Raw genomic sequence first — 24436 nt, forward strand, 5'->3', positions numbered from 1 at the left:
TGGAATCTGCAGTCATTGGTTTATCCAAAACCCCTGGCATCCCAGAAACATGCAGTGAAATGCATGAACACTGCTGGTTGGTTAGATTGACTAATTGTTCATAAGCTACCTAAAAACTCCCCCTTCCCTGCTGGATTCAAGGAAACACATTCTTTAGTATAATTAAACCTTTCTTTTTTCACAAAATTAGATCAAATAAATTCATACTGTCTGCTCAAGCAGCCCTGTCTCTCTTTGGCCTGGAGGAGGCTGAGTGGTTCTTTGCTGTTAAATGAGGTATTGATTTCCTATTTCTGCTGGCTGACATCCTGTCATAAGAAAGACTTTAATCAATAGATCATATGTCAGCTGTAGTTATTTCACATATCATATTATTATTAACATCATCATCATTTTTATTAGTTTGCATTTCTGCCTGAGCTGCTCTGGGGTACTACTGTGTCTTTCTGTTTGCTCCTTCCTCCAGCTCCTTTTCAGCACAAGAGACCTTGCAGCATAAACTCCCAGAGAATAAACTTGTGCTGCCTTATGCCAAAAAGCAGGTAATAAAATGAGGGATTAAAGGGAAAAGTGCCCTTTCCCAAAAACCTGCTGCTGCCATAAGCTTTCTGTGTCACCCTGAGTGAGCTGTTCCACTGTCCCTTCCTGGTTTTTCCTGTGCCAGATAAAATAAGAGTTTCTCTCCTTCACATTTGTGATTGCAGAACTTCTCCTGGCAGGGTAAGGGCATCATCCCTCTCCTATGTGGGCAGTGGGCTGGGTTCCCTGCTGCCCTCAGTGGCAGGTGCCCACTTTGCCCATTTTTGCTGAGGCCCCAGATCTGATCTCACCACAGAATTCTTGTACCAGAGCAGCCACACTCACCTGGGTTTTCTGTACATCCTGCAATGTAATGAACCAAAGGACACGTTCCCCTTTGTTCTTCTCTCCTTCATGCTAGTTTTTTACACAACTGTTGGCCTCAGCTGTCTGTTACACAAAAGTGGTTGAGAGCTGGATCAAATCCACATTTCAGGAGAGAGACATTCTGCTGCCTGTATTGTCAACTCATACGCCTCATTTTTCACAGGATCTGTGGGAACTCCAGGCTGCTCAGATTGAGCCCATGTAATTTGTCACATCTCCTTTTCCCAGGCTTTTCTGTAGTGATGGATTTCTGTTGTGTCTAACGTTTTTCTGTCAACTTGCAGGTCCTTTATTGGCAAAAGGCACGTTTGGAATCTCTAGCAGAGGAATGGGGCACAAAAATTCTTTTCTACAGTTGCATTCTTTTTAGCTATGGTGTTCCTCTGCACATCTAACACATAATTGATGGCAAGCAGTTCTCTTAGAAAAAAGTTAATGTTTGGTTTGGGGCATTTTCAGAAGGTATGGATATTCAGTGAAAAATTATTCACCTTGCTTAGGACTTTTTTTTTCCATGTAAAGGTTTATTTTGGTTAAGAAAACAGCAAAGGGTCATGTTAGGGTATTTGTATACTTGTATAATTAAGAATACCTAATTAAATCCTACATTTCAATAATTGTAAAAATTATTTGTGGATTTCATTCAAAATAAATTAGCTGCATAATGGATAATTTTAGGACATCTACTGATGAGTTTTTTAAGTTTTTTGCATATAGAATCATAGATATTTTGGATTCTAGTTGATGGCAATTCTGCTTTCTCATGCTTCTAAGAGGGCAATGCATAGTTCTCTGAAATACAGAGAAATATTGCACAACATCTGACCTTCAGGTCTTGAGAGACAAAGTTATCCAAAACATAAAGCTTTGCACCAGAACCCTCAGCAAGTCTTATGATGCAGAAGCAAATCCTTTCATTCTGCTGTATGCAACCAATAGTTTAATGATTAAATATTTTGGTTTCGGGCTGTTTAAAATTCCCATTTAAATGACAGAGAATATAAGCATTTTAAATTCTTTGACTTAGGAAGAAAATAGGAGCTAGCAAGATCCCAAGTTATATCCTAAGAAACATTAAAGTGCTTATACATAATAGAGATTTTACTTTGTATGTGAAACAGTACATTATGTACTCATCCTACATTTTCACAGTTTGTTTTCAATATTGGACTGCTGTTTCAATGCAGTCATGAAAAACTCTCTGTCTGTGATTTGATGTAATTAGGCTCTGATGAGAGCTAATGGACAGATAAAATACCTTTTGACAGCTTTTCAAAATTCATGGAGAAGGGAAAATACCCATTCTTTTTACATATATTCATCTATGAGTAACAGTTTTGATTATGGTACTCATAACTGGGGGAGATGCTACCACATCACATACACCACAATTACTCCCAATGAACCTATACAAGGAATTAATCTCCTCAGACTGAAAAAGGAGTCATCTGACATTTTAGCTTTTCAACTTTCACTCAGCCTTCAAAATCATACCTTCACAGTTTTCCTTCTAACTTTGCAATGAACCTTTCCTAAATTCCCTGAAATTCTTCCTTTCTCTCCACAAACTGTTTACTTGTGAACGTGAAACCTTTAATTCCTCCCTTTTCAGAAGGCATCAGAAGTCAGCCAGCAAAATCATTTAATATTGGTATGAAGAACTGAATATTGGTATGAATATTGGCATTAAAAATGTTGATTTTCTGAAGTCAGTAGCTGTAGGCACACAGTTTGTGGTAATTGGGAGTAGTGGGGCTGTGGCTGAGCCTCATCCCCAATGGGTTCAGCTGTGAGCAGCAGGTGAGCAGCACTGACAGCAGTGAGCCAGGGAGTGCCCAGGGGCACTGACCAACCACAAAGGGAACAGAGGCACACAGGGGAAATGCATCAACATGGGGGATATAAAAGGCTGGGCTAAAGACCAAGAATGGCAGATGCTTGCAGCCTTTTGAAGTGGTAAGGTGTTACTTTGCATGGCTTGAAGCTTTCTGAAATTGAATGGTGATACTCTGTGAATTGTGGCTGTCCCAACTGTGACATATACTGCAGCAAGTAGTAATTTTGCCTTCATTATTATTTTGGGATTTTTCCATAAATAAGAGATATGCTTTCACATAAATGAGTCCTTTCAGGTAAGTCCAAGTCAAATAACAAGCAATGCAAGTTGTATATTTTTTAACTAACATTAATCATTAATCCAGCCCAAACTACCTGTAACCTGAATAAATCTTTTTTTTTTTTTTAATTGAGCCATAACTTTTTTAGGTTGTTATCAAGACCATTACCTTCTTTAGCCAAACTCCTAAGCACATGTTTTAGAACGTGCTCATTGGTTCCATAGCTTCAGTTCAGGGCCCTGCAGAGCTACTATTAATGTTTTCACTGCCCATTATAACACTTTATAGATGAACCTCCTGTTTAAGCCAGAACAGAAAGAAAAGCTAGCTGGGTTACCCTGACTAAAGAGTTTAGTCTCCAGTACACCATCAGGAGGAACAGGCAGTACTGACATAATCAACTTTTCCTGTGTGTTTTGAGTTACTGCTTTTTGGTCTTTAGATTCAGACAGATCAGAAACATTCATATGGATATTATTAACAACATGTAGAGAATGGATAGAAAATTTAATTAGATAACAAACAATTCTGCAAGGACCTGTTCTTTCAAAGCCTAGTTGTCTACAGGTTTATGTCTCTTGCTTGATTGGCTTTAGGACTGAATTATAGTAAGATTTTCTGTTGTCCTTCCATGTGTGTACAATCTCTTCCTGTAGAGTAGTCTGACAGCAATATACAGGCAACCATTTGACTGAACATCTCTTTCAAGACTCACAAGTGGCTGAGGTAAGCCTGTGGGTATTTGAACCACAGTGTCTTCTCTGTGCAGACTGTAGGATCCTGATTTTCCTGGAGTCTCTTGCTCTATTTTCCCTCATGACTGAAACTGGACAATAGATTGGAAAGCTGAGCATCCATGAAAATGTGCTTTCTAGAGTGATGTGAGAATAACCAGTAGTTATTCTCTCTGGTCTCCAGAATGAGTATTTTCCAGGTCTGCTGGAACTATATTCATAAGCTAGCTAAGATCTCTCAAGATGTAGAAAAGTATGGCACATTTTACCAGGCCTCCCAGGACAGAGCTGTGTAGCTCTGGCTGAGCCAAACCATGCCTCCTCTTCCAGAGGCTGCTGGTGGAGACCCATCCAGTTTTCCTAAGAGATTTGCAGACTGACCCTTTGGAGGATGTACCTCTAGAAACATTTTTAGCACAGAGATGAGTTACAGGAAACAACACTTCACTCAAGCTTTCCTTTCCTTCACATCTCTAAATGTTTTCTACTCCCATCACCCTTTTCCAGACTGAGGACTTTGAACCTGCTTCTCCCTCCTGTGAATCTGCTCCTTTCTTGTACAATTAGCACCTCAGTTCACCTGCTAGACGTGTTCTCAGTGCTGCTTTTATTCCTCGATGTCAGGGAAGATGAGATTGCAGCTTTAAGGCTGGCTCTCCTTGCTGCATGGTGGGGTTTCTTTTCTCTGGGTGGGCCCCACTGCCCCAGCAGTCCCACAGCTCTTAATTGAGGAGGAACAACTTTATTCATCCGGAGGCTTCTCCTCCCTAAGGTAGTCAAAATCTTTCTTCCCTGCATCACATGGGAGGCCCAATGTAATATTCAATTCAGTTTACAAAATTAGTTTGGCTACATTAAAAAAAATTACTTAAGAGCATACTCAAGCTAAGCTTTGTATTTTCTTCAAGACTCTGCTTGCAGTAAACCAAGAAGCAGTTTAGATTGTAACTTATTTCTCTCCCCTGGATATCAGTCACTTCACAGGTTTCACAGTCAGAGTGGGTTTATGTCTGCATTACTTCAGAGATGTCTGGGAAACCAAAGCATGTGGCATATGCAGGGTTAAACTGAACCATGTGCTGCTTTTTAAGGTTCTCCTTATGACTGCTTCACCAGACTTGCTGCAAAAGGGCAAAAATCTTTCCCAGTGAAGATTATAGGGATTTTTAAAATTATTATCATGACAAATGAAATATGTCATATTCATATGACACATGAAAATTAAATAAATTCATTGCAAATTTTTCTCAGAGTCACAGAAGCTGTGGAGGAATCTCAGGGCTACTCTACAGCAGTTTTCAACATTTGCAATCCCTAGCACATACCAGAGTTTTCAGCCTTTGGGAAAAAACAGCATAAACCTTCATCTTTCTATGTTGCTATTAATAGCTGGAGGAAAGGCAACAGAAATCGTCTCAAAGCTAGCTACGCCTAATAACTAGGGTTTGTTATGTGAGCTCAGACTGGAGCCTTTTACTATTTTAGAGTGAGACTGTTGGGCTAATTTCAGTTAGGTACTCCCATAGGAATGCCCCTGTACCTCCTGATTGATGGAAATCTATTTCCTATGCAAAAAAGGTTATAAGAATTGCAAATTTCTCTGTCTGTGTCTCTGGAATTTTAATAGTTTCTGTAAGATCTCAGAGTTCCTCACTCCCTGGCTGTCCTGCAAAGCTCATAAATGCTAAAAGAGCAAAGACCTTCTGGTCCAGGTAGCATATAATGCTCATAAATTTTATAGCAGCAGGGAGAAGTGCTGAAGGAACAAGTCTCTCTCCTATTCCAGCTTTATAAATGCCACTGGTGTCATTAGCCTGTTGGGTGTTCCTGATCCTAGCCAAAATAAGATCAAAGAGGGATACCTTCTGGTACTTAAATATGAATATATTTTACTCTCTTCTTGTTTTCTCAGTCCTGAATTGTAAAATGTCAGCTGCACTGGGAAAAAAAAAAAAAAGTTCTGTCTTTCTGATTTCCTACACAAAAAAAAAAAAGAGATTTCTTGTGAAATCAAAGTAATGCATGAAGAAAATACCCATTTGTAACAAAATGTTTGTGTAGGATATATGAATATGCATTTGTGTTTTCATCAAGCTCCTAAACAAAGTGGTACATTTCTATTTTCAGAGGAGACAAAATTAAATAAATTAGATAAGTTCTTCTGGAACATCCTGGGTTTTTCAGGTCCATTGCTGCCCTTGGCCCAGCTGCAGATGGGGCCCATTGGGACACACCTGAGCTTGAGCCAATGTAGCAGGAATATCTAGGACAGGGAAGCTGCCGGAGCACAACGCCTGGTGCAGGCTTGGGTATTTTTATAGGAACCATGGCAGAGTAATACCTGAGGTAGAGACTGGCTTCTTAATTCTGTATACAGCACTTCCTTTAGCACTAACCAATTAAAACAGATTCACATTTGACAGAATCCATTCTAAAGGAGGCTATGTATTTTGTGGAGTTGAAAGCATTTCATCAGTACTGTTTAAAAAGCAGGGTACTATGCTCTGTAATTTATCAATTTAAAAGGAAGTTGTGCTCTCCACAGAGATCCAAGAAAATTGTTGGCTTCAAAAGGGGACTGTTAAGAGGAAGAAGAAAACAGGTTTAGGGTAAACCAATTGTTACAATAATTATGTTTTCTGGTGAGATGGATCACAAGAAATATAAAAAATGTTCCTGGAGCTTGATCAGCTTTCGTTACATATGATGCCATCACTTTTGTTTTTAGATTTCTCCTTACATTCAGCTGGCTGTTATCTCTCTGGACCATGATACTTCCTTACTAGTCACACTTAATGTTCACTTATTCACATTGCTACATTGCTCTGCTGTATCTGTCTGTTTTTAAGCTTTTTAATACAATTTCAGGTCTCTGTTATTGCAGTCTAGCTGCTGGAACCCCTACAAGACACTGGTGTTCTGGAAATTTCAGTTAGAGGTCCATAACCTATTTTTAGCCCCACCCCAATCTCATGCCTACCTGTGCTGTTGTACCAAGTGAAAGGGAATCACTCCATGCACCAACACAACTGCTTCAGTCTTGGCTCTGCCTCTATCCAAGGGATGTGCTTTCTGTAGGGGGAGATTTCCCATCGTTTGTGCATGCAACTCAAGGAACCAGGCAACGCCAAGAGGAAGGCTCTCTCTTCACCCACATATGTGTCTTTCTTGAGAATTGTGTGGCTCCCCTTTACTCAACCCATCCTTCCCGGAAACTGCTCAGGAGAGGTCCTGTGTCCACAGCACAGCAAGTGCAGCCATGCCCTGGATCTGTGCATGGGAAATGGTGATTCTGTCTCCTGCTCCATCTAGGAGCATCACCACCCACAGAGACCCTCAGACCACCTGCATTTCACACCATGGCACCTTTAGTGAACAGAGATACAAATGCAGCTGACTGGTGGGATCCACTGGGGGACAACACACTTGAAACACTTTATTGAGCTTTTCAGGCATAGCTAATGTAAGGGAGGGAAGACAAAGCTTTGAAGACTGAGAGATGGTATTTATTTAAATTATTTCTGGAGCAAATACTTTGAAAACTGGAACACAAGGAAGAGGCAAAATTAATTGATAAAGTCAGAGCTGAATTCCAGCTGAGCTCCTCAACATGTGGGGAATGATTCCCCCCGCACAGGGTAATGCAGTGAGGACCAAAGCCCTCAGTGGGCCCTTCAACACCATGTGCTCAGAACAAACAGGGGGGATGTCCCAATGTATAAGGATCAAATAATAAAATATGTCCTTTAAGGTACAGCATGAAATGCTGTGAAATTATTCCTTACAGACCTGCAGCTGCCCTAGAAGTCCCTGGCCTCATTCTTTGCAATCAGAGGGTTTCAGAACAATTCCCCCAGGTGCCTGCCTTGCTCTCTCTCCAGGGACTCTGAGGGTAACAAACCAGCTGAGGTCTGGCCAGGCTTAGTGCCTGCCTCCAGCTTTTAGTGGCCAGATAAAGGTTATCCCACCAGTCATAAAGCTGTGCAAGAGCAGACTCCTGCAGGAAGGCAATCCAGGGGCTAAGCGGGTCAGGGCTTTACCCTGGATAAAATCTATCTGCTGCAAAGTAGATAAACATCACTTCAACTTTCTGCAGGGATGGGCTCAGACATCATCAGCCACATAATGGCAATTAAGTCAAAGAGAATCACAGAATGGTTTGGAAGGAATCTTAAAGATCATCTAGTTCCCACCCCTGCTGTGGGCAGGGACACCTTCCACTAGAGCACATCACTCATGTCCCATCCTATCTGGCCTTGAACACTTCCAGGGATGAGGCACCCACAAACTCTCTATGCAGCCTGTTCTAGTGCAGCATCGCTCTCCTAGTGAGAAATGGCTTTCTAATAAATCTTGAATAATAAATAAATAAATAGCAACTAAATAATAAATAGAAATAAATAAATAAATAATGATGCCTCACATCCTCCATATGCTTTCACAAACAACACTATCAGGTCCACCTTGGACTAGAAATGCCACAGCTGATGGGCATCTGTCAGGAAGAGAGAGAGAGAAACACAAGAGTTCCTGGCAGATCCTTCAGGGGTGGTATCACATGCTCACTTGTACCAGGGATGCATTAAAACTGTTCTTTTTGTATACTTTTTGTATAGCAAACTTACAGAAAATGAGTGTGTAAACCTGTCAGAAAAGCACTCTCCTTCTGGCTCCTGTGTGACTCTGGTATGAGCATCTGAAAATCCTGCTTTTTAACTGCTGTTTGTAACAGGGAGAGGAGAGGTGAGGCCAGAGGTCTTTGAGAAGCTGAACAACTTGCAACCCCTGCCCTGGCAGGTGCCGTTCCTTTCTCCTAGGAGATGGCTCCATAGATTTGTTTGGGGAAACAAATCCATAGCTGATGTTGCACAAAAATTGCAAGCAAGGTTTCTGGTTGCAGGAAGATCAAGTAGCATATGAATATGATCCCTATAGTCTCCTTCAGATCAAAGGAATGTGACCTGTTCCTCATCCCCATGGACTCAAGATCAAAGGGATCAAAACTTCACCTGAAACCTCTAACAGGTTCCCTAATGGGTATCACCAGCAGACAGAATTCAACAGAAAATTGTTCTTCATTAAACTGAAATGCAGATGTGAACCCTACTAGGACTTTTTTAAGTCAATGGGGAGAGAAAAGAGATGTTTTGCACTTCAACATGTAACACTATTTCATGCACTGACAAAAATAATCTAATTTCCTGGGGTGGGGCCAGGGTGAGCTGCAGGCTGGTTTTGAGCTGTGGTGCTGGGGGCTGGAGGCTTTTCCTTTCCCAGGCATGGTGTTGGAGCATATCCATGTCACCAAGGTCAGCATGGCTCCTCCTGTGCAAGGAGCTACCAAGAGAGGAAAATCAGCTGCTGGCATGTGATATCTGAGGAAAAGGGCTAAAAATACTGACAAGATTCCTTGCAGTTTCTGCCTGGGTTCGGGTGGCAGAGCTGGCGGTCTCCAGCTGGGTACCAGGTCACACCTCTCCCTGGGACAGGTGGGACTCCAGCTTCAGCCCTGACCTTCTCTCACTTGCATAAAGCACACTCCTTGTGCTGCAGGTGCTTCTCATCCATCTCCAGCCATGGCCAGAGATCTCTGGGGTTCTTCTCAAATCTGCCTTGCTACGAGGTTGCAAGCAAAGCTCATCTCAGTTTTTCTCCCCAAAGTCCTTCCGTCTATTTCAAGCTTCTTTGACCAAAGGACTTTCCTTTTCACAGATGGGTTTCTGGGTCAGCATTATCAAATAATACTGGTACTGAGGGCACATTTTATTCCAGTAAGATAACATATATCAGTTTTACAAATGAAACAATTTTTAGTGGCAAAAACTTTTTCTTGTATAACTATTTCTGACCTCATTTTTTCAATTGTGGGAATATTTCTTTCATACTACCACTTGGTTCATAGGAATAATCATTTGAGCTCAAGTGAAGTAAATAGTCTATGTTTTGTTGGGTTTTCTTTTTTTTGTCAGAAGCAGCTGTCACTTTGGGTATCTGTCAGCAAATTTCACCAATGCATGAAAAAAACCAAAACCCACAGACTATGCTTCAGAATACCTTTCACTTATTACAGGATAAGCACACCAATTTGATCATCATGTTATTTATCAATTTTCCACAAAGATAGCTTTAAATGCACTTGTTTGCTCTATGTGGTTTTTTGTGAAAGGGAGGGATTTTTTTCCTTTCTGAACCCACCCTGGAGAGTGGCAAGCACAACTCCTCCAGGCATATCCCAGAAATGCACCTGGCAGCTGTGGCATTCAGAAACCTGAAAACTTGCAGATTGGTTAAAGGCCAAAAAGGTCTTCAGGTGACTGTGGGGCACTGAGAGGTTGCTGTGACTGAAGTCCTAAGGATAAAATCTCTGAAATATGCCCAGATATTTAATTAATTTCTTCAGACCCCTACAACTGTTCAGCAGCTGCAGGACCCATCAATATACTTGCAGCATTACTAGTGTGCTTGCAATGTGCCATAAAAGGGATGGGAACCTTCTGCACTCACAGGCAGCCTTTCCAGCCTGCTCCAATGATTGTGTGAAAGTGAGAATCTGCATAATTTCCCCATCTGACAGGGAAATGGTACCTGGAGAATAATTTTGAAGGCATGATTTTTAAAAGTAAAATCTAAAAATATTTACTTTAAAAAGGGGGTAACATTCATCTAGGTGCAGGCTGCCCAGAAATTTAGGCTTGGTTTCTGAATACCATATATTCTTCAAAATACATGTTCACTCCAAATGAAGCCATATCTTCAGCTTAATACATTTTTTGTGTTGAGCTCAACCATCCATCTCAAAAATTGAATACGCTAATTCAGAGCATTCAAGATTTACTAATGTAGCTCTCAAATTGTAATGCAGATAACAGTGCCTCTCTGTGAAAGCATTCAATTTAGAGATAAAATAGAAAAGGACTCTATTCTGCATTTCAGTATTGATATAATTTAAATGCCACAACAGTGCAATTCATTCTTGCATGCCTTTGGCTAACTGCCATCACAAAAATGGTGTGGCATTTGAAAATGTTGTGTGGGGACAGAGAGAAAGAGAGAAGTTATTCTAGAAGAAGTATACTGGGAAAAGGGTGATTTTTATGGTCGGAACTGTACCTGTGCTATTATTTTTGTTGCAGAGCTCCAGTTACACTCTGGCCATAAATTGTCAATGGGAAGGCTTGACCCATAAAATACATTATTTTTTAAGGTCTGCCAACTAATCTTCTGTTATCAGTTCTAGTAATTATTGCATTTGCAAGCAAAGAAACAGTAGAACTGAGAACTGGAAAGCAAGACTGTCAGAGATTTTCTGGATTCAAACATTCAAGCAGAGTTAGCTTCAGTAAATGGTTTTAATGCACTGAGGAGGTTTTTACCTATGTGTGCTGCAATGCCAGGAGTATCAATGAACCAGATATCTGAATGGGAGAATCTGGGTATTTTGCACTCAGATTTTCTTGGCTGTATGATTTTAGAATTATTTTCTCACATTAGAATTAGTGGGAGTAAATTAATTTTAACTAACTCTAAATATTTTGACTTGTGCAATAAAAAGAGCCGTGCACTTGAACTTTAGCAAATCTGAGAAAAGTCTCATAAATATTAAAGAGGGGTACATTTTGTGCAAAGTCCCTTTAAGCAAGCCTGCCTATTTCCAGTAGGGCAATGGTGTCTCAAGTCTATTTGAATAAAAATTGGTGATCATGTTTCTTTTAAAATAAATAATGCATTAAAAGTTTCTGTAAGAGCTCACTCCCAATATAACTCACTCATTCTCAAGCCAACACTGTGGTCCAAAACAAATTTTCAGGTCATCCACAATGTATTTCCATCAAAACAACAAAACAGCTGTCAGTCTTCACCATCTCTTTTCTTACAGTAATTCTTCTTTCTACTTGAATTCCCATTTAACAAGTCTCTCTCTTGTTCAGAGACGAGCTGGTTTCTGAAGTCTGCAAATGCTGCTCTGTTGTTCATTTAGAGGAAGCCCCAATGAATGTGATCATTTGAAGTTAGCATATTTTAAGAACACAGAATTGAATTGTAAAATATTTTGGCTGTGTTACAGTGAGGATTGCAGCAGTGAGGAAAATAAACTGTAAAGGGATAAAATAGTAGAGCAGAGTGAGGGAGGTGGAGTAGTTCTGGTTGTGCCCTCAACAGAGTGACTGCTGTCTGTATCCAGAGGTAGGATGACTCTCAACATGGTGTTGATTTCTACTTGGAGTCACAGGAAGCATCATGAAATAAGGCTGGTCCCTATTTCCTTATTATACCCAGTCTGGCCTGAGCCTGTCTGGCCTGAGCCTGTCTGAGCCCTGAGCCTGTGTCCATGCTGAGGTGGAGCAGAGCAGAGTCAGTGCTTGCTGGTCAGCAGTGCTTTTAGCCACGTTTGCACTCTTTCACCCTGGCAAAGCACAGCACTGCTGTGGCTGCACTGCACCTACACCAAAGCCAGGGAGCTCCAGGGAGTGCTGCCTGCTGCAGCAGGGGCACAGGTCTCTGCTGGTTCTGTTGGCTTTCCATCATGCACCACTTTGTGCTGTGTACATTCCAAGAAGCCACAGAAACTGTAAAAATCTTACAGTGGTCAAGTTAATGGGTAACTTAAAAAACAGATAGAAGTTTGTATTTCTATTTAATTTTCTCTAATGTCAGTGTGTGTTGCTAGCACTATAAGTGTTTGATCCTCTTTTTTACTCTGTAAGGCTCATTGTTACTTGATACCTTGAAATAAGGATATCCATGGGCTATTAACCTTTCTGTTTTCTAATTTAAAAGATGGCATTTCCTCAGATGTAGATAAGTGCTGCCTTCTAAATTCTTCAAATGTTACCTTCCTTTTGATTTACAGCAGGGTAAAAAACAATTTTCTCCAGTATACCTGCTTTTGTTCACTTGTTCTCTAAAGAGCCACAGTCTTTTCAGTTTGTCTCTAAATCAAAACTTATTTTCTGCTTTTATTTTGTTATATCCATTAGTATTTGCACTATGCCTTTCTTTCTAGTTAAACTCAATTTTCTTGAGATATGAAGCTGAGAACAGACATGCCATTGAAAGCAAGGGTGAGCATTTTGTTTCCTTTAAGAATTTATGAGTTAAGAATTTTCTGTCCTGTTCCTTTGGCATCCCAGTGTTTCTGCAAGCAGAAGTTCACAGTTCTCCAGCATGGACACAGGGCTTTTGTGGCTGCATTGCATTTCCATACCAGTAATGCAGAAGAGTCATTCAGACCACTTCCCTCACATTTGTCTGTTTAGCAGCTGTCACATTGTTTCAGCAGGATCCTCTTGAGGAGATCCTCCTGCTTTTTACCTAGTTTTGATTCATGTAAGGAATTTTTTCTATTTTTTTATACTCTGTTTTTCTCAGGTCATATATAACTATATTAATTAACACCCCAGTTTCAGTCAGGAACTTCCTGCTCAAGTGTAACTTTTTGTCTAGAGACAAGTGACCCTTTATTGATCCATCTGTTCCTACAGTGTTTACAGGCCACATCACTGCTTATCTTTCATGCCATGATTTACTTATCTTCTCAACTAGAACTCTGACAGTGGCTTTTTGAACCTGCTGCTATGTCAGCTGCTTCTGTTTCCATTTGCTATCTTGTAGGGTGGTGAAAAATGAAACTCTCTCTCTGAGTCCCTTTCTCTGAGCAGCAGTTTAAGCAGTGTACAAATCATATCTGTGACCAATCCATTTGGCTTTTGTTTCTCTTATTCTAGAAAAGGACAGCTGAAAAATCTTCCCTGCTACAACATTTGACTTATGCCTTTCTTGTTGACTGATTCTCCCTATTATACCCTTGTCTCTCCCTATCTTAAATTAAATCAACATTAGATATCATTGAAGCCAGACATCCTTTGAAACTTCATGCTGATCTGCAGAGGCAGATATGGCTAAGCAGCAGAATCAACTTAAGGAAAGGAAGATACAGCTACTTTATAAATGCATTTTCTTTTTTTTCCCTTCATTCTTCCTTGTGCTCCTAAAAGGGAAGTAGCAGCCCTCTTTGATCTTAGAAGACTGCAACACATTGATGAGTGGAACAAAACCTCTTTCTTGCCTGTTATGAGAAAAAAAAAATTCATTCTTTCCCATAATTTTTAGTGTTAGATTGCTCTGAAAATTGCAGAACAAAGCACTGATATTAAAAAGAAAGAAATTATCTCAGCTTTTTACAAGATTCTAAAAGGACTGGAGAAATGCATTGCATTAAAAATCCATTCTGGCCAATAAATGCTGCCTCCAGAATCCCCTGACCTGTAACACCCTGCAGAGTGGGGAAAGATTCCTCTGTACTTCCCCTGTGCAGTCATTCCTTTCCTTCTGTGCTGTCTGCTCTTCTCAGCTGTTGAAGGAAGGGTGCTGGCAGGACAGAGACCTCTGTGAGGTCCAGCTCCCTGGGGACACAGGGGAGGGACAGCTTTTGAGAGGTGATGCCAGTGTGGGTGTGTGTGGAAAGCCAGGTTTGTCCCAGAGACACAAGGCTGAGCCCCTACACCTCCTTGTAAGGTGGCTGGGACCTCTCCTGGCTTGCACAGAGCACAGGGATTTGGAGCTGCTGAACAACCATCTGATCACTTTCTCACTTTTTGCAAAAGCAAAAGCTTCCATAAGAAGGCAGGCACTTCAATACAGAGGACATTGTTGCTTTGTGAAATTCTTTATGAAGATTATAGAAACTGTACTCAGCATCTTTGAAAGATGATGCCTTTGATCAGCTGTGTTGCAAAGATGGGCTGAGGTAAAAGAGGGAGAGAATGCATGGTTTCTTTTAATTAAAATGATTGATTACTACAGTGTGGGATAGTCCAAAACTGATTAATGTTCTTAATGAATTACTTTATTTGTGGGTTTCTTTGTAAGTCACTTGTGGATATACATTATCAATACCTTCCTCTGCTAAAGCAAATTATTTTTCCTCTCTTTTTTAGGACACAGACAGGCACACTCAGAATTACAGACAAAAAAATCTGAGGTTGCTTATTCATAGGCAGGAGATGTAAGTTACTGTTATCTAAAGCATACAACCTTCTAATAACCTTTCCCACAAAGGCAAGATGCAGAATGAGACAGAAGTAATTAGAGAAGTCACAAATGTTAAATTACAGCTCCTGAGTAACAGTTTAACCACTGATTAGTTCATGCTGGTCAGTGTTTTACCCTTTAGGAGGACAAGGTGTAAATCCCACTTGGGGGCTGACCTTATTTTCCCCCTGCCAAGGCTGGTCCTGCCAGGGCATCCCCTTCCTCCCCTGGTGCTGCCCATGGTGTGACAGTCCTGCATTTCCCCCAGCAGCCTTTCCCAACAGGGAGATGCTGAGGCACTGGGGGCTTTTGTGGAGGTTGCTGCTCTCAGCTGAATCAAAAAAAGATGGCAAGTCCACACCTAGAGCTTGGCAGAAGTGATGGCAAATTTGTCACTTGATTGATAGTGTTTGTGCTTGGCTGGGAAAGCATGAAAATGGCACATCTTCACTTCAGCCTCTGGTCCCAGCACACGTCCATGCATGGTGGTAGTGCTGTGCTGTCAGACAGAAGGTCCCAATCTCTCTGGGATTTCTGACTCTTTAATGGAAGTTGCTGGAAGAAAATGTCTCTTAAATCTCAAATTTAGTAACTCTGGAACAAGGTTTTGGAATTACACAGGTGCCTAACACCTGGTTAGATACAGCTCAACTGCTTGGCAGTAGTGAAATTCACCTTCATCAGCTGCACTTGATGCCAGTGCCACTCTCCCTGAGCTGCAGCCATCAGTTATCACTGCTCCCTTTCAGAGATCCCAGGAGATGTCTCACTGAAGGGGCTGCCTTGGGTCAGTCATTCCAGGGAGGACAGAGGATATTTCCTGTAATTTTTTGTTTGTCAATCATCCTTCTTTCCTAGAACCAAGGCACTTCCTCCTGTGGAGTGCCAAAGCTCATCTGCTGTGTGCTGGCAGGAGCCTTGCACAGCACAAGAGTGATGTCTGTGTCACTCTGGGCCACTGTGGAGCTGGGACTATGGAAAGAACTGCTCCTTCTGCAGGGGGGTACCCAATGGCTCCTTGGCTGGAGGGAAAGGAGCTGGATCAGCTCCATCCATCCAGAAGGCTTCAGCAGATATCTGTAATATCTGTAGATATTTCTCTTCTGCTTTGAGTTCAGCCAGTGAAGGTATTACCCCTACAAGGGCAGTGCCCAGGGCTTGACAAGTGCTCATGTCCAGGGCTGCACTGCAGTTGCCCATGATGTGAGGCAGTTAAGGAATTTTATATGGTGAGAAAGTAGGCTGCTACTTTTTTTTTTCCTAAGTTCCCCATGCTCATCAAGTTTGAAAGCCTAGGGCAAGATTAATTAAAATCAATGGAGCAAAGCAAATTAAGCACTTTAAAGTGCTCTTTGGGGGCTATCAAAACTAGAATAATTCAAAATAAATAGTCAAATGTCTGGGACTTGTTATGAGACTATTTTATCATTCTGCCCATTCATCTGCTCTATCTCTCTCTTATTTCTTTATCTGTTTTTCACAGAGCTCAGGAGATGTTTTTTCCTCAGCATTTCACACCAACATGTTTCTGTGCAATCTCAGGACTCTGCTCCCACACACTTAAAATAAAGTTCACACTGCAAACACACAGCCTAATCCAGCAACTTTTACTCACACTAGTAAGCCTTGCAGATATATAAATAGCACTGTTCAGGTTAATGGAATAGTTTTTTAGAAAAAAATAGTAAGTTCCCAATTCTAAGTAATCAAGGGATGAAAATATGCATTTTGCCTTGACTAGAAGAGGCACAGTTTTGCATTATATATGATTTTCAGGAAAAACCCTATCACTTGCAGGTATCTTCTAATTCCTCAAGCTATCTCCCCAGTTGTCCTCCAGATTAAGACCTGGACTAAACTCTACATCCTCCCTACAGGAGGAGTTGTAAGTGTAGATATTCACTCAAAGAAATCTCAGGTGTGTTTGGTTTTGGGTTTTAATTCAGTCTGTGCTTCTGTGACACATGAGAGTTCCTAAATGACCCTGTTTGGCAAGAAAATCTGCTAACTAATCTATGGCTGCTTCTGCTTGAGGTCTTAGTGACCCTTTAAAGTGATTCCAGCTTGTTCAATGATTCCCAGTGTAATTCCAGATGTTATGGGGGACTGTGAAGGCAGTCATTGAAATCTCTAGCAGAGTAATCATTGCATTAAGCTATATTCAGCCTGATTACACAAGGTCAACAGCAGCATTCAGAACTCCTGTTTAGTGAACCTGATACTGCATTTCCCACTTGAAGGTGTGGGAATCTGGAAGTAAATCCTCTGGATTAGATTGTGCCTTTGGATCCCTGTGGCAGGGAGTAGACCGTGAGTCTGGAGGCTCCTGGCTGCTTGGCTGTGCTCTGAGCCCCCAGGCTGCTCTCCATGCCCCAGCAGTGGCTTTCCATGATGAGCAGGAAACCCTGCAGCTCTTGTTATCTGTGTGGCAGCACAAAACAGATGAACACACGTTTCAAGCTACCACATTGAGTTGTTATTTCAGATCTGTTTTTTTAACCTTTTCAGTCATTTTCAGAGCTCTCTCCCTTTAGCTGGGTGATTGGAGTGACACTGAAGGGCACTTGTTTCCAGAAGGCTCCTTTGCTGCCTGAGTGTGACAGATATTGCTACCCACACCAGAGCTGCTGATCCTCTCACTCCTGTAATGGTCTTGTGGATTCTGAATACAGTTTTTATTTTGGAAAAAAAAATGGTTTTTCCTCTGCCAAAGTTAAATTCCTGATTCTTTGCTCAAGTCAATGTGGAGGCATCATAAAAGCCATGTGCCCAAATGAGCCATTGCATTGACCCAGGACTTCATTATAAGGATACTACAGGTTTGATTCTTACTGTCTTTTTGTCACATACAGACAAGTGTGAGATGCAATTTTTTATGAGAACCTTGAACAGAAAATAGACTGAGTGATTAAAACACTGAATAAAATGTATGGCCTGGGTGAATGGGTACATACACTAAATTCTCCTAGAGACACACCGGTCTAAAGTTTTCAGCTCAATAATCCACAACCAGCAGTTTCTGGGTGAATACACTTCATCACAAGGCCTGATGGAAGGCTAGAAAGGTAACCCAAGTGCTTGCAGGGATTCAGCATCTCTGTTGGATGCTAAAGTTGTTGGCTTTTGTTGGTATAGTTGACAGACAAGAGAAATAGAGGAAAAAGTTAACTAATTCAGACTAAAACCTTTTTCTATGGCAAATTACACAGCTGTTACTTTACTTTTAGGATACTTTGATATAAAAATTAACAACGTGGTAAAAATAAGCAGAAACTTTCAAGGTTTTTATTATTGGAAATTGGGTGAATACTGAATCTGTCTTCAGAGACTTTTTCCTGTAATTCCCTCTACAAATTACTCCTAGGGTTATTGCAAACAAAGAATGCCTTGTTATCTTTCTGCATGGGAGAGAAAAAGGCTTTTTGCCTCTCCTCACTGCTTTTAAAACACAGATAGTTAAAAATAAGCAATTTAGATGTATTTCTGCATTGGAAACTAACTTTTTCAAGGTTTGGGTCTTGTATTGGTTTGTTATGCTTACAAAAAACTCAGTTGAATAGGGAAGGGCACACTAAGGATTTCCCTTCCTGAGGAAAGGTTTGATTTACTCCAATTAGAGAAATTAGTCAAACATTACAGAAAATTTCTTTTTGATTGATTTATAGTTTCAATTAAATAATCTATTTTGGGCTGACTTGCACTCAGTGTTTGCCTCTTGTGAATATTTGAGTGATGTGGTTTTCCTGGCAAGGACATTCACAGCAAGTGAATACACACTCTATTCAATTGAAATTACTTGCTTTCACATAGCAATTAAAGGCCCCCACAGGGACTGGAGCTCCAGGGAGACAGTTTACAAGAGGAAGTGTTCAAGACCCACATCCTATAATTCATGGTTTCATTTTTAAGGGTTTCTGCCATTCTTCTCTAGTTCCACATTTGAAAAAAGGTTGCAAATAAAAAACAACAATAAAATCCTTTTGTCCTATGTCCTGTTCAAACCTGTCATGTACCTCTTTCTCTATTTTAATGTTAGCATAAATACTTGGCATCTTTGGAAAATTTTAATTCTGAAAACTTAATTGTTCAGGTGTTTATAGGGGAAAATCTATTTTATCTTCCACTGTCCTCTGAGGTGATATAAATATTACAGTCAGGTAGTCATAAAGCTCTTGTTCTCTTATCTAATAAAGTATGATATAAATCAGAAAGGCTTCATTATATATATTTTACTCTAGAAAGTTTTAGAGACTGGTGGCTTCCTCAGAACTGGAGACTGACTAGCCTTGTTCAAAAAGCAGTTTTCTGCAAGTAAATGTCCCAAAATGGAAGATGTAATGCAAAGGCTGTGGGAGCCTTCTGTGTAGTCCTGTAAATTCTGTGTATTTCAGTGCCAATCAAACAGCTGATCTTTTGCTCAGCAGAAAGCTAAGGCCTAAAGCATCTCACCAGGCCTTGCTTTTAGAAAGTTAATGTAGTATAAACTGGTCTTCTAGGCTTCCTCATCAGTGATGGAGGGAGGGAAGGTCTGTACCTCCAAGGAGAGAGTTTGCCATGCTGGGATGGATGCCTGAGCTGTGCAGGATGTGTCACTTGCCAGGTGTGCTTCTTTCCTTTCACAGTCACAGACAGCTGGCTTAGAGGAGAAGCTCTGCTGCTGGATCTTCATGTGAGGCAGCAGAAATGCCACTGAGCAGGCTGATCCTTGCTGCAGCTCTGCACATTGCCAGGAAGCACAGCAGTAGCTCTGGCAGACGGGGAGAGGCACAATGCTGCTGCTGAGCCCCAGCAGCTCACGAGGTCACAGTGCCCAGGTCAGGCCCTCCACCAGCTGATGGCTGGGAACTGTGAGATGGTTGGTAGGCAGCCTGGCGAGGCAGGAGAGTGGATGTGGACCTGTGTCAGCCCTTGGAGGGGAAGAAACTGCTGGGAGGGGTCTGTCTCCTCTTCCCAACACCAGCAGGAGAATGCCCTTTGCTCACCAAGAGAAGGATGAAATAATATGCTGCCAATATGCATTATTTTTCCCAGTCTTGCTTTTCTGGTTGTCAGGCTGCACTAGCTGTGGACAATGCTCTTGAAATGCTGTCAGAGCAGGGCTTCATCCTTCTCTGCATTCCCAGCTGTAGAAGAGGCTGCCAAGAACATCTTAAGTGTATTCTCATGATTCAGTTGCAGCTGAGGGTTACACAGAGGAAGGAAAATGGCTCATGGTGGCAATCCACAGCCCAGCTCCTGTGTCTGTTAGCAGGGACTCTGCCATGAGCATCATCCCTACATGCCATCAGACAAGGACCTCATCCATCATGGTCTGTGACAAAGGCATTTTCACCTATAGAAAATCCCATCCACTTACAGACTGTAGAGCCCTCACCCAAATACTTGCCTTTGAATGCTTCTCCTTAGGCACAATGTTCTTTCTCACCATCAAAGGCAAAATAAGTTGCAATGAACTGCTATTATTCAAAAGACAGTATCCTATAATAATCATATTAATTCTCCTCCCATCCATGCTTTAATGAAAACCTGTCCATGCCACTGTTTGGTTTCCCTGGTTACTGTGACGCTCTGTGATTCAGGTGTGAATTTCTGATGTTAAACATGGTGTCTTATTGCTTTTTTTACCGTGATAAAGAGGGGATCAGTGAGCTTTTGTCTGAGACAAAAACCATATCCTTATCAATTACATTAAAATGGCAACATTTCACTATGTGCATGTTTGTATTTTTTTAAACAATTAGAGGATGTCATGGTTTAAGCCAGATATAAACTGATCCTCACGCAGCCACTCGCTCGCTTTCTTTCAGTGGGATGAGGAAAGAATTAGAAGAGTAAAGCTGAGAAAACTTGTAGGTTGGATAAAGACCATTTAATAATGCAAAATAAAGCAGAAGTCTTATGTACACAAACAAAACAAAACAATTCATTCACCACTTCTCATGGTCAGGCAGGTGTAGCTATCCCAGTCAAAACCAGCACAGAGAAGAACTCCATAAAACAGAAGTGAAACTGAGAAGAAATTATTGTGGTTGAGTACTGAAGATACAGGTTTTGTATAAAATTTGATGAATATTTGATTTATATCTTTGTAATCTCAAGCAAAGTAATTGGATATTTTGAATATATAGGAAAATTTTACTTTGAGGGGTCATAAGTTGCATTCCATCTTCAGCAACAAATGATTGATGGCAGCTTTGTTGCCTGTAGTAGCATAAGTTGGAGTGGGTAGGGAACAGTTTCAGACCCCTCTTTGCCAGCAAAGCAATGAGAGCATCTTGCAGGATAAGTACTCACTTGCATTTATACCTCCACCCACTGCTTCTTTCAGGGCTTGTGTGGATGCAATGATTTCTCTTGCCCAGAGGCTGTATTTAGACCATCCCATTTTAGAAGGTTACAGCTGAAAATATTACAAATTTCATTCCTTCTCCCCTCTTGTAATATATGCTTAATATACATTGAGTTTCGCTCCACTTGGACCATGAAATTGGTTACATGGAGAGTTTTACAGCTTCTACTCCAGCACTGTAGGAGAATGTTTGGGAGTAAGTATCCTTAAATGTTGGCACTGTGTGGTTCTTTCCATCATACTTCCATGCTAGCATTGCCTTGGCTGGCAATATTTTTTGTACTTAGGCATTGTGAATTTGCTTATTTTACAGATATTCTTGCTGTGCAAAAGAGGAAAAGCAAAAGGGAGTTTATCATGAGTTTTGTCAAATTAAGTTACAGAATCCCACAAAAGACAGAAATTAGTGTCTTCAGTTCTCTCAATTACTTTATGCTATTCTGACACCAACATTACCAACATGTTCTCTCCTGGCATGTGTATGTTATAGGAGACAGAAACTGCCATTTTAGATCAAAAAGTAATTTCCTTGTGTCTGGTATCCTTTGACAGAAAAAGTATAAATGAAGATGAATAGGCCTTCAAAGAATGTGTTGCTTTGTGATTTTTTTCTTGCTTAAAATAGAGCAAGGTGATCTCTCTGGATTAGAAAACATTTCAAAATCTAGGCCTGGCATGGGTTATTGACTAATGACTGTTTATTTTTAGGTTTACATAAAAATGTCCTGTCCAGGAATCATGAGGAAGTTTTTCTATGTGATGGATCAGGAGTTGATAACCTTTAACTAATAGATAACTCCTCTCCCCTGAACAAAGGGGGTTTGTCTGAGCAGATACCACAGTGAAAAGCCAACTGTCCATCCCCTCCATCAAAGCAAGCCTCTTCTCTGAAGGCACTCCAGGGGTATGGACATGTTCAACCACCTCCATCGTGGGGACACCTTGAGATACTCTACACAAAGTGACCTGTACAACCCAGCATGATGCTGCACAGAGGTGCACACTGACAACCTGTATTGCTCTCCCTCTCAGAACTTGCCACTTCAGCATTGTCTGGGGAAACCTTGCACTTTTTGGTACTGTGCATTCCCAACCTACTTGTGCATACCTTGGGAGAAGTGTAGATGCACTTCCTGACAAGCAACCTGCAAAGCAACTGCAAAGCTTCCATTAGAAAAAGTGCATCTCCCACTGAGAGTCACTGTTTTCCTGCCCCATGCCATTTGCACAGTGGAATTGGCAACCCACATATGCCCAGCTGTGCTGGGTTGAATTTCTCTCAGACATTGCCTGATTTCTGTGAGGTCTCTGTGACTGCATATCTTTGTGTTAAGTGGTACTCAGAGGAGGTTTCAACTGGAGAGCTGGAGGGAATGGGAAGAACAAGGAGATGGTAGTGGAGACAAAAGCATCTCTGGAAGCAATCTCTCCTCATAGTCTTCAAGAGGAACCAGGAACATTGCCTACACCTAGCTGTCAAGATAAGAGCCTTACAGGTTCTTCAAAATTCAAATAGTAGACTTTTAATAAATTAAAGTCATAATAAAGTTTAAAGTAATATAAGAAAAGGGTACATCAAACTCCTTTTTCCTAGTTGTGTCTGTGTAGGTGGCTCTCTACATGGAGGGCCAGAGAAAGGCACTTGCAGGGTGATTTATTCAGGGAACCTCTGTTTTGGGCTTGGCAAAAAGTGCCTATCTAGGTTATCACATTCAGATTATCAACATCATCTGATCCTGTGAGAAAGATCTGTTAGATGTGCCACATTAAAAAAAGAGATGCAGAGAGCTTTCAGTTTAGCTTTGTGTGGTATTTAACAAAATTACTCTCTGTACTTCTCTGTATAACAAGATTTTTAGCTTGGCTTCCCCTTGAAATGAGAGGTGTGCAATCTTGCTGTCTATCTATCTGTCACATCCTTCTCAGAAATGTTCTCAGCAATGGGCATGCTTCAGACAGATCCAACATAGGAGAAGAGACCCAAATGCCATCTCTTCCTGAGAGGTCTGACACTGGCTGGTTGCACAAAGGGTCCCAAATTAGTATAATCACTGGATGAAAAACAGCAGTGAGAGCCCTGTGGTTATCAGTTTGACCCCATGGCTGGTGGGTGACAACATGTGTACTGACAAATCAATAAACACGTGGTGCTCAGCATGGAGCTGAAAACCAGTTGCAGCATCTGCTGTGTTTTATCTGGTCAGAGTTAGAGGATAAAGGAGTAAGGAGATTTCTTTCTGCTTGGGGAATTTGAAGAGAAGGAATAAGAGACTTGGTGAGGTCTTGTACTTGAGAGCTGGTGATACAGAAGACAAAGCTGTAAAAACATTGCCTTACTCTGCTACTCCCTAAAAAGCCCAGGTTTTAATGCCACTGGATTAAATACTAACCAACATTTTCACTTCACAGCACTTACCTTAGAACTAACACCCAAAATACTAATGATTGTAAGGTATTCTCAAATTATCCTCTTTTGTCTGTTAAGCACATTGCACACACTGAATTCTCTGAATTCAGCATCTGTCAGGACATGATTACTTAAATCACTGCCCATTTACCAATTTCTCAGTAGAACCCAAGTGTTAATATTTTCCAACTTTGAAATGGTTGAACAACATGATTTACAGAGTCAATTGAGCAGTTATCATTTCAATTCTGTAACTATGGAAATCAAAATAGTAAGACAGGATAGAAAAATTAATGTCAGAAATGATACATAGATAGTACACAAAAATGGTAATAAGTGGGTTAAATACAAGCCAAAAGAGCAGAATGGTAGAAAGTGTCAGATGGTGACTCAGCTTCCAGAAAGAGCCATTATTTTGCTGTTCAGTTTGAAAAGGGGATTCTCCACTGACTTAAAAATTGAGCCATGATATTGCCAGGGTATTCCTGTTACTATTTTGCTTCTCTTTTGCTGTTCTTGAGTACCCTCTTATTAGCATAATATGTTTTATATTTTTCTTTTCTGCCATATACCTCCTTCCAGCTACATTTCCTAGATTTCTTTCACCAGTCTTCTCTCCACCTTTACTGCAGAGCTTCCTCCATCAAGACAGCCTCTCATTCCTCCTCCTTCCTACTCTACCCAGTACAGCAGCATCTATTGCACTTTCAAAGGCCAAAAGATTTATCAGCAGTTCAGCTTTTCCTTTCTTCACTCAGTGCCCTCCTGAGCCTCCATTTCTGTCATTTTACCTGTGCAAAGTGAGAGAAATATAAACAGATGTGGCAATACTTTCGTGCCCCATTGAACTATGCCATCATCTTGTCACCACCCTTATCTGTACCAGCTTTCC

At 41.0% G+C, this 24436-nt stretch overlaps 1 protein-coding gene across 3 annotated transcripts in view; it reads left to right on the plus strand.

Moving 5' to 3' along the window:
• Window positions 1–24436, plus strand: part of LHFPL3 (LHFPL tetraspan subfamily member 3) — a 234463-nt gene that overhangs the window by 106821 nt on the left and 103206 nt on the right. The gene's annotated exons all lie outside the window — the stretch shown is intronic.

This window comes from Molothrus ater, chromosome 5 (assembly GCF_012460135.2).
Source record: "Molothrus ater isolate BHLD 08-10-18 breed brown headed cowbird chromosome 5, BPBGC_Mater_1.1, whole genome shotgun sequence".
Lineage (NCBI taxonomy): Eukaryota > Metazoa > Chordata > Aves > Passeriformes > Icteridae > Molothrus > Molothrus ater.